Genomic DNA, 11,387 nt, shown 5'->3' on the forward strand with positions numbered 1-11,387 from the left:
CCTAATGTGATTATTATATCCATTGCTAATATTTTCTCAGCACTTACTATGTGCCAGGGACATTTCTAATCATTTTGCGTCTATTATTTCAAACAGTTCTCATGTCTATTATTAGCCCCATTTTCAGATGAAGAAATTAAGGCACTGTGATACTAAGTAACTTGCCCACGGTCATTCAACTGGTGGTGGAGTCTGGATTTAAGCTCTGGATGTCTGAAACTAGAGCCAATGCACCTAACCACTGTGCATAATAATAGCAGCTTATTTGGAGTTTTCTAGGTAGCAATGACATTTTAAGCAATTCATTTAAGTATATTAACCCCATTTAATCCTTGCAATGACTTTATAAGTAGGTATTTTTACTATCATGCCATTTTATAGGAATGGCTCAGGAACTTGCTGAAGATCACACAGCTAGTAAGTGACAGAGCTGAGATTTAAACATGCATAGTCTGGCTACAGAGTCTTTGTCTTCAAAGACTCATGGTCTTTAAAGAACCCCTCTCCTGCTCACGCTTGGTCTCTGTCTCTCAAAAATAAACAAAAATGGTAAAAAAAAATTTTTTTAATACACATATTTTTAGTTTGAATTACATCCCCCAAAGCAATGACTATTACAGCTAAGATCAGCTTAGGGGAAGGAAAGTTCAATTTGCCTCAAGTTATGCACACAGGTTATTTTTTCCATGGTTGCAACCTGAATTATTAAAGTTTAGAAGTTAAATGTTAATGTTAAACCACTCAAGGACTTCATAAATATGCTGTAGTGACAAGGCTTAGTAAGTGTTAGTTCCACATGAAGGGGAAAAGGGTCCATTTTCATCCAAGTCCACAGACAGGGTCACCTAATAACCCACTCAGCTTAATTACAGCAAAGCCAGACAATCCTCTTCCCACACATCACATTTCTTCAACTGCCCAGTGAATTATATGGTAATTGGAGTCCTTCACTTGCTTTTAAGTATTAGTGCACCACAATTTTAGGTATAGGACTTTTAGTCCTTTCTCCAATCACATTTGACTGAAGTAATAATAGTTTTCTACTAACTTTCACCTTTGATCTTTGGGGTGTGTTCACTATCCCCATTTGTTAACCACGCAGGACAGGATTTTCCAAAGCAAGAATTAATACTGACTCAAACTGATTTTATGGAAAAGTCATTCCAGGAAGTAATTTGACATCAGAGTCTTAACTGAATACAAGAATGACATTTGCTTTCAAAGATCTAGATGGTCTTTTGCATATCTATTGCATGTATGTCAGTAGAAGATTTTAGGCATAAGTCACCCTTGTTTTGTTTTTAATAGCATGTGAACGTTTGTGCTAATGGAAGCACTGATCACTTATTCTGGAACGAACTGTGGAAAGTACAGTCTGAATAGAAAGGACCTCTATGACATCACTGCAGTTTTAGCAAAGAAAATACTACAGGCTATAAAGCAGGAATACAATATAATCAGTACATAAGGCAAGTAAGTCAAAAATACTCCATGTGGCTTCTTAAGCAGAAAAAGAAAATAATCACTTCCAAAGAATTCTTCTCAGTATGTCACAAAATGAAGGTCAAAGCAAACTGTTAAAGTCTGAGAAATAAAAACCCAGCAGAATGTAAAAAATAACACACTCCAGAAACTGGCACCATGGCAATAGCCAGAAATGCTCAAGGGGAAAAAAAAAAAGCCTTTAAATAATTGTTATTGGCTGAATGTGGACCCCAAGATTCATATGTTAACACCTCAACTCCCAATATGATGGTATTTGGAGATAGGGCTTTAGGGAATAATTAGGTTTAGATGAAGTCATGAGGGTGGGGCCCTGGTCTGATGAGATTAGTACCCTTGTAAGAAGAGACACGAGACAGGGGCACCTGGGAGGCCCTGGTTAAGGCCCTGGTTAAGTGTCTGACTCAAGCTCAGGTCATGATCTCACTATTCGTGAGTTTGATCCCTGCATCAGGCTCTGTGCTGACAGCTAAGAGCCTGGAGCCTGCTTCGGATTCTGTGTCTCCCTCTCTCCCCGGCTCGCTCTCTCTCTCTCTCTCTCTCTCTCTGTCTCAAAAATAAGTAAATATTAAAAAAAAAAATTTTAAAAACAAGAGACACCAGAGAGCAAGTGCTCACTCACTGACACATGGGTTCGCTCTCTCTCTCTCTCTTTCCCCTGTGAGGACACATCAAGAAGGTGGCTGTCTGCAAGCTTGGCCAACACCCTGATCTTGGACTTCTGAGCCTCTGAAACTGTGAGAAAATAAATTTCTGTTGTTTGAGCCACTCAGTCTATGGTATGTGTTAAGGCAGCTGACCTGACTAATACCATTGTTAAATACTACCTTTACTTTGTTTCAGTAGACACAAAGTGAACCTGCTATATCTTAGAAATCGTGACTCTGTGTGGGTACTGAAGATGAGCCTGCTTTTCCTTCATCAGTTATGGTACCTAAAAATAGGAATAAATTATATCTTAATATGCCTAAATTTGTCACAATATAATATTCACTGATGTCTAAAATATACCAGTAAAAGTAACAACTTAGTAACCTAGAAAAATTCAAGTAGTCACAACAACAAGATGCCAAAATCATATCTACCTATAGCTGTAAGATATGTTCCAGCTCCAAAACTTTGTGATTTTATTTAAATTTTAATTTCAGTAATTATAAGAATGGATTTTCTTCACTCAAAATGTATAACATCTGAACATTTTCATGAAAGTAAGGTGTAACAACTGAGAATTATAATACTTTTCCCTCATTTTGTGTACAGGAGCATTTTAATTAACAGGACAGCTTTACATTATTTTCAAATACTGGAGTATTTCTTATTCTGGAACTTCCTTCTTGGATAGCTCATTATAAAAACATCATATCAATGTCAGTTGAATGCATGAAAGAGTCATTGTCATCAGGCATCCCTCCTGATCAGTCTTATCCCCTCATCTGTGATATATAATTACATAGCAGCACTGGAGCTAGAATAGAATAGAATAGAATAGAATAGAATAGAATAGAATAGAATAGAATAGGATGTGTTTCCCACTGCTATGCCAGAACAGCCTAGGAAAGAGCCCTTCTTAGCACAGGCGGATCAAGGCAATGGCCAGTGACACACAAAGAATAAATTCACTTGTGTCTGATTTCATTCATATGAGATGGGTCTTTAATATTCCACATCACCTGATTCCAGATCACTAAGATTTTTTGTTTTTGTTTTGTTTTAAATATTAATACTAATGAGAGATGAAAGGGTGTAAGAAAAAAAGTAGATAAGTTAGATCTTAACATTAACTAATTTGTAATGAATAAATGCAGTTTAGGTTTTTGTAAGATTTCAATATATTCAAAAGGACCTCAGAGAAACAATTTTATTTTCCATGTATTGATTTTAGGGTGTCTTACACATAATGTGGGGTCATCAAACACAACTGACTGAATTGTTGGGAAAAATGCATGCTGGGATGGAGCCCAACAAAACGAAAACGATGAACACCAAGTACCTTGTACCTCTGACCCAAGCCCTAGACGCCAGCCCCAAAGTTCATTTCTACCTTTAGGCAAAGCCAGGAATCCATTCCAGTTATCTGCCTGCTGAGCATTTCTCCCAACCATCTTTCACTCTTGTAGGCCACCTCTTGCCAATCCTTCAATTACTATTACAAAACTAAGTGATCTGCTTAGGCAGAAGGCTAGGCACCAGAAGGGTTAAGGTTGTGAGGGGAGGCAAGAGTTTCAAAACACCACTCATAGTCAGTTCTTTTTTTTTTGATGTTATTTATTTTTGAGAGAGAACACGTACGAGCAGGGGAAGGGTAGAGAGAGCAGGGGGACCAAGGATCTGAAGCAGGCTCTGTGCTGATAGCAGAGAGCCAGGTGCGAGCCTTGAACTCATGAACTGTGAGATCATGACCTGAGTCGAAGTCAGATTCTTAACCGACTGAGCCACCTAGGCACCCACATAGTTTCACTTTTAAATGATTTTATAATTCAGTCAAGAAGACAGAGTATATAAATGTTAAAATAACACAAAATTTTAAGTGATATTGTGTAACTCAGATGCATAAATGCATAAGATTAATATGCAAAGAACCTCCTTCCCCAATAAAAGAGTGAATAAATGAGCCACAGATTAGAATTTTAAAGGTTTCAAGGGCTGTGGGCTGACATAAAAGAAGAGAAAGAGCACTGAAAGTTAAAATATGCATTGATAAAACATTTCAGAATGTATTGAAATTCATATTTGCTTAAATATATATGAGCTAGCTGTTGGCTATTTATCTATTCAAGAAACACCTGTTGAGCACCTGCTGGTTTCCAAGTATTCATTCATTCATTTGTTTATTCAACAAATTGTACTGCCTGTTGTGTGTCAGCAGCTAGAAACAGGCAAGACAGGGCTATTCCCCGAACACACTTGAAATCCAAGGGGAGGTATAATATGGCAATTTATTAGAAATATATATGTATGTTTTATATATATAACATATATATGTATGTATGTATGAACATATGTGTTTGGTCATTCAGACAACCAAAATACATTTCTCATATGTATCTGGTCTTATTTAAGCATGAAAGTAATATGATCATATTTGCAAATCTTAAAACATGCTCCTTTTATTGCAGATGAAAAATGAATCGCAAAGGAGCAATAGAAGGGGGCCATTTAGGAAGCTGGTGGCTACCATCCCAACAAGAGATAGATGATGATGGATAAGGGGATGGAGAAACTTGGCAAACTCAAGGCATATTTAGAACGTAGAATAAGTATCTCCTAGGTATTCTTGACTTAAGATGATTAAGAAGACATAAGAAAGGTAATTCCAGGGGCATCTGGGTGGCTCAGTCAGTTGAGCATCTGACTCTTGATTTCAGCTCAGGTCATGATCTCATGGTTAGTGGGACAGAGCCCCAAATTACTCTCTGCAGGAGCCTGCTTGGGATTCTCACTCTCCCTTCCTCTGCCCCTCCTTCTCCTCTCAAAATAAATAAATAAACATGAAAATAAAATAAAATAAAGAAAGTTAATTCCAGATCCTGAATTGAGTGACTGTGTTAATGGTGATGTCATTTACTGAGATAGGAAATACTGAAGAACAAGTTTGGGGATAAAGTTTGATGATACTGAATTTAATTTTCAACAAGCTCAGTTTGGGTTGTTACACTATGTTAGATGCAAAAAATAAGGCATTGGGTCTGACCTTGAGGGCTCATAGTATAGGAGAAAAATAATTAACACATTATTGTAATTTAGCATAATGAAAGGCTAAATAGAGATAGGCAGAATGTTGAATTAGTCAAGATAGGTGAGGTAACACTGTAGTAATGAATAAGCACCAAATCTCAGTGACTTAACCAATAAAAGTTTATTTCTTGCTTATATGAATTCTAATGCAGTTTCAAAGGACTTTCCAGAGCAGCTCCCCCAGTGTGGTGTGTTTGGGCCATTTCTATCTTGTGGTTCTGCCATCTAGTCAAAATTCCTCCATGGTTTCCCAGGAGAGAAAAGAAAGTTGGAAGGTCATGCACCAACTTTTAAGTGTTTTGGAACAGAAGTGGCACCTCTCACTTGTACTCATAGCTCTTTGACCAGAAGAAAACATGTGGCCCTACCTCATTAGTAAGGAGATGGGAAATGTGGGGCATAATGAGGTTATTCACTGAGAAGGAGGACTTTCTGCCATGGGTGTGAAATGAGAGTGATTAATTAAATAGGAAAGTCAAGAAATCCTTGGTAGGGAGGCCACATTTGTGCTGGGATTTGAGAGAAGTCTAGGAGTTGGCCATGTGATGAATACAGAGGAAGAACTCTGCAAGCCAAGGGAACATCATGGGCAAGGACAGTGAAACATAAAAGAGCTTAAGATGTTGGAGATGTTTGGGGAATGGCAAGAAAGAACTTGCAGTTAGCATATATGGTTTCAAGGAAATAGAAGAAAATAGTTGATTATAAAGATTGGGCATGAATATCTTACTAAGGAGGTTGTATTCTCATCTGTAGGCAAGGGTGAGCCTTTAGTGAATTTTAGGTTAATAACTTTACCAGATTAGGGAGGAAAAATGCCTAAGAAAAGATGAAACTGGAGGCAGGAAAACGATCTAGAAGACTGTCATATAGAAGCTAGACCTTTGGAAGAGGCAATAGAGATGTGTATACTTAGAAAATAAAATGAGCAGGACTTGGAAAACCATTGACATATGAGGGTGAGGAAGAAGGAGCTATGGAGAATAAATCTGCAGTTTCTAGCTTGGTCATTTCAATGGATGGTGAAGCCATGAACAGAGGTAGGGAAAGCAGTTCCTGAGACACATTGAAGAGTAAAAATAACTTTTCTATATTTAAAAAAAAAGTCAAGACTCTAGGCTCATCCTTTGTTGAAGGTTGTTTACGAAGAGCTAATCTAGAACTACGCTGTAATAATATTTTTCTTTAAAAAAAAATCTTTGTCTAGGGAAACACTGAAGGAGTAGACTTTGTTATTAGCTAAAACTGCCTCCCTCTTTGAGTCTTAGCCCAGTTTCTATAGCCTACTAGATCTGATGTGCTTGGAGCATGGAAGCATCTGGAGCAGCCACATTTCCTTATTCAAGCCAAAACAAGTTAACTCATCTCTGGCTTATCTCATATCCGCCCTGTAGATCTCATGGGAGGATATAGCCCGTATTACTAAAATAATGTGTAGAAAACAAAAATAGCATGGAAAGAAGTTTCTCAACATGATCTTCATAGTTGCTTTTCAAAATAATGTACTCCTAAAGTTAACATAAGTAAATGTTTTCTGTTTAAATATTGCTTGAGTTTTGATAAAGATCTTACTTTTTTTTTGTATCCTTATGAGAATTCATTTAACTTTGGGGGAATCTTTTTGTATTAAGGAAAGAAACTGTTAGATTCTGTTTTTTCCTCTACTGACTGATTTTATAACTTGTGAGCCACTTGACCTTTTGACAATTAAGCCCTTGATTGTGAAACAGGATAATAATGTTTAACTCCCCTATGAGAATGTTATTGAGACTTATTCAATCAAAGGCTTTAAAACACTATTGTACCTTTAGGCAAAATGTATTCATAAATATTAAGTATGAATAATTCTGCTATTTATTTTGAATATAAGCGTTTATTTAGTCCTTATATTTAGTAATACTCTATTGTATATTAGGTGCTGAAAATAAAAGGATAGATAAATATGGTTCCTACCTTCAAAAAATTCTCCATTTTCATTGGGAAGATAAACAATAAGATCAAAAAGTCAACATAAAGAAGCACAACTTCATGAATGGTCAAGTGAATCCCTAGAAGAAATAAAAGGTGAAAGGAAAAAAACGTCAACAGAGAGGTTACCTGAGCTATTCTAAAAAACCTGAAGAATCTTTCAAAGCTTTCCTTCCATGGCAAGATGTTTGAAGCAAGTCTTATTTCTCAACTTTGTATCTTATTTACCACACGTACATAGTTAAGAGATTTGGCCCCAGATATGCATCACCTGTATTTAATCCCTGGTAGGTGACCTTGAGCAAGCTTCTAAACCACTTAATGCCTCCATTTCTTCATCTGTAAAATGGTAGTAATTACAGCAACACCTCATAAAGTGGTGGAGGACTAAACAAGTTATACGTGCAAAGTCCTTAGAAGTGACAGACACTTGGGGTGACTGGGTGGCTCAGTCTGCTAAGTGTCTGACACTGGATTTCAGCTTAGGTCATGATCTCACAGCTCATGAGACTGAGCCCTGCATTGAGAGCTTGGTTGGGATTCTCTCTCTATCCCTCTCTCTCTGTCCCTCCCCTTGCTTGCATGTGCACATCATGCTCTCTCTCTCTCAAAAAAATTTTTAAAAAAATTTTTAAAAAGTGATTGACACTTATTAAGCATTCAGTACATGCTAGCTATTTTATTTGCCCTCTCTCCTACACTGTTTTACATATAGTAGATACATGCTCTTGGAATTAAATTAGCAGATGCTTGGATACAATCCAAAATCAGATAACTAAGGATCCATTCAACTGTCATTGTTATTAACAAGGATCCATTCAACTGCCACTGTTATTGACAAAAGTCTGGAAAGATCTGACTGCATAAAGAAATGAAGACCATGAAAAAGTCTACAGAATATGAGGAAGGAAACAGTACCTTTAACATGCCATGGGAGCGGGGACAATGCCAGTCTTATTGCCCTGACACCTACCTATCGTCTAGCACATAACAGATTCTCCATAAATATTTGTTGACTAACAATCCAATGGGGAGGGGAAGGGGAAAGGGGCATAACATAGTTCCGAAAATCATCTAGAACATTATTCTGAAAGAAATTTCTATTTTTTTGTCCTCTTCCATAACATGCAGGAAGACATATCCTCTACGAAACATTATCAGAAAACCATAATGAGAAAAGGAAGGGACATTGGTAGTTCAAGGACTAGTGATTAAAAAAAGAAAAAAAAAACTTAAATTACCACCTGTAATGACTTTGAAGGAATTGTCTATTAAAGGCAAGTCTCTAGCAGATGTCATGTCAGCTGCAATAGATCTTAAGCAAGAAGGTGGAGGGTGGTACTCACCAGGAGTCAAAAACTGTCAGGCAAGCTGGCTGCTTCTAAGTGCTAGTTTACATTGTCCAAACCCTGGACAGTGAATATGTGTGGTAATAAATTCTAAGGATGTTAGACCAGGAGGCAGGAACATAACTTTGGACTGGGCTGAATTTATCAATTGGCATGTATCCATGAGAGATTCTGGATTCAGTGAGCTAACTCAAGCAGCTAAGAATAGTTCTAATTGTTGGCTTTGATTTAACAGTGTTCTGTGCTGAGTTACATTGAGATAGCAGAAATTCTTTGGTATTATATGAAAGTGATTCTCTACCCTATTAGACCCAATATCCCCTTTTTATATTTTTTGGTAATATCCCCTTTGTTTTGACTGAAATTCATAGTTAATATAATCTACTTATACATATCATTTTTAAATCAACATAATAGTCTATCTGTGACATACTGAAATAAAAGGAAAGTATCAATTCAATGTATGAATGCTTAGGCACAACTCCACTAGAAGACACTGTAAAATAGTCCTAAGTCTGAATCTATATTCAGAATCACTTTCTCCAGATGATACAGATGTATTCTTTTGAAGTTCATAAGCAGTAGTGCAGTCAGTGATAGGATTTTTCCAAAATGGTGAAACAAGTATTGATAAAGTTCTGAAAAAACAATATAATAATATCTTTATTTATATGAATCTTGCTTTCCAGAAAAATTTTAAATTTTCAATTAAAATATTGCAAAAGTAGTCTGTTTAGATATTAGATGGAGTTAGGCTCTAGGTTCAAATTATTGTAAACAGATTTTTCACATACAGTAATATCCAGAGGACCACTGAATTATTGTACAGGATGCAGTACAATTCTTTGTTGAGTCAATCTGTCCCATTAATTGCAGGACATTTACTATTCCTGGCCCCTGGCAACGTCCCTAATCACTATGACATCTAATGGTTCCACAGATTTCCAAAATTCCCTCAAGAGGTAGATCCATCCCTAGGACTATCACTGATACAGAAGAACAAATCTAAACACTCAGAGACACAGAGTGGATCAATCTTGAAATGGATTGATCATGTGTGACCTGCTAGACAACCCCCTATATCCTCTCCAGAGGTACCAAGTGATACTTCCTTTACTTCGGCATACAAAGTTGAATGGTCAAGGAAATGAGACTATTTTTAAGAGATGCTAAAGTGTCTGTCCTTCTAGGCTGGGAATGAAGGAAGGAGATGCTGCCATTTAAATGAGCTCTTGAATTTCAACAGGAATGATGGGAACCTGGAATGCAAACGCTAATCGGGAGTACTTACCCACAGAGGCAAATGGCCATGGTAGCTGTAATAGGCAGCAGGGCTGGAGGGATAGACTAATTTTATCAAGACTCTTCTGCAATCTTAATGGATCACGTAGTCCTTAGGACTAAATAACTGAGCAGCATACTATATAACCAGACCAAATCAAACCAAACCAACCATCCAACCAACCAAACAAAAAATTGTAAGTCTTGTAGGTAGACCCTGATTTGAGTCATGAACCTTCACCATAGTAGTGAGTCCATTTCAAACCCAGAGCTCCTGGATTTTTCCGAAAGGCCTTGTGTCATTTACTGGGGTAACTGCACACTGGGAAAAGAGGAATACTCCTCAAGAATTATTGAACACCAATGGCTATGAGCTGCCATGAATCCCTAGGAACCCAGAATGTTACTATGGTCACTCAGTGGAGTTTGATTTATAGAGTCAAGTCATAAATGAAGTTGGGCTGAAGTGCAACTCACAGTGGGTCCTGACATTTACAAACCCATCCTATAATTACTTCCATTATTCCAGAATGTATATTGGAATAGCATACTCAGCAGTTGGTAGAATCCTAGCATTGGCTTCCAATCCAAGTAGTAAGGTCTATTATGATAGAAAGAGTTAAGTAGAACCCCCAATCAAAACAGCAAATCAAAAGCAATACTGCATTCCATTCCCAAGAGAATCCTAGAAATCAGTGCTATAAAAGGTTTAAAAGACTTGAAACAAACAAGATATAGTAGTCCCCCACCTTATCTCCATTGAACTTGACATTGGCCGAGGCTGAAGACAGATAGGTCCTGGTATCATCAGCATAATCAAGAAGAGTTGTGGGTGCCTGGTTGGCTTCGTGGGTTAAGCGTCTGACTTCAGCTCAGGTCATGATCTCACTGTTGGTGAGTTCAAGCCCTGCATTGGGCTCTCTGCTGTCAACACAGAGCCCGCTTCAGATTCTGTCTCCCTCTCTCTGTGCCCTTCCCCTGCTTTCTCTTTTCCTCTCTCAGAAACTAAAATGAATATTAAATTTAAAAAAAAAAGAAAAGAAAAGAAGGGGCATCTGGGTGGCTCAGTCACTTAAGTGTCTGACTTCAGCTTAGGTCATGATCTCACAGTTCATAAGTTCAAGCCCCACATCAGGCTCTGTGCTAACATCTTAGAGCCTGACGCCTGCTTCAGATTCTGTGTCTCCCTCTCTCTCTCTGCCCATACCCCACTAGTGCCCTCTCTCTCTCAGAGATAATAAATGAATAAACTTAAAAAAAAAAGGAGAAGAGTAGACAATTGTACCTATGGTCTCCTTACTGGGTCAAATCAAAAAACTATATCATGGGGGCACCTGGGTGGCTCAGTCGGTTGGGTGTCCGACTTCGCCTCAGGTCATGATCTCATGGTTGGTGGGTTCAAGCCCCACATTGGGCTCTGTGCTGACAGCTCAGAGCCTGAAGTCTGCTTCAGATTCTGTTTCTCCTCCTCTCTCTCTACCCCTCCCATGCTCATGCTCTGTCTCACAATAATAAAATAAACGTAAAAAAAAAAAAAAAAAAACTATATCA

Source organism: Neofelis nebulosa, chromosome 15, assembly GCF_028018385.1.
Source record: "Neofelis nebulosa isolate mNeoNeb1 chromosome 15, mNeoNeb1.pri, whole genome shotgun sequence".
Taxonomy (NCBI): domain Eukaryota; kingdom Metazoa; phylum Chordata; class Mammalia; order Carnivora; family Felidae; genus Neofelis; species Neofelis nebulosa.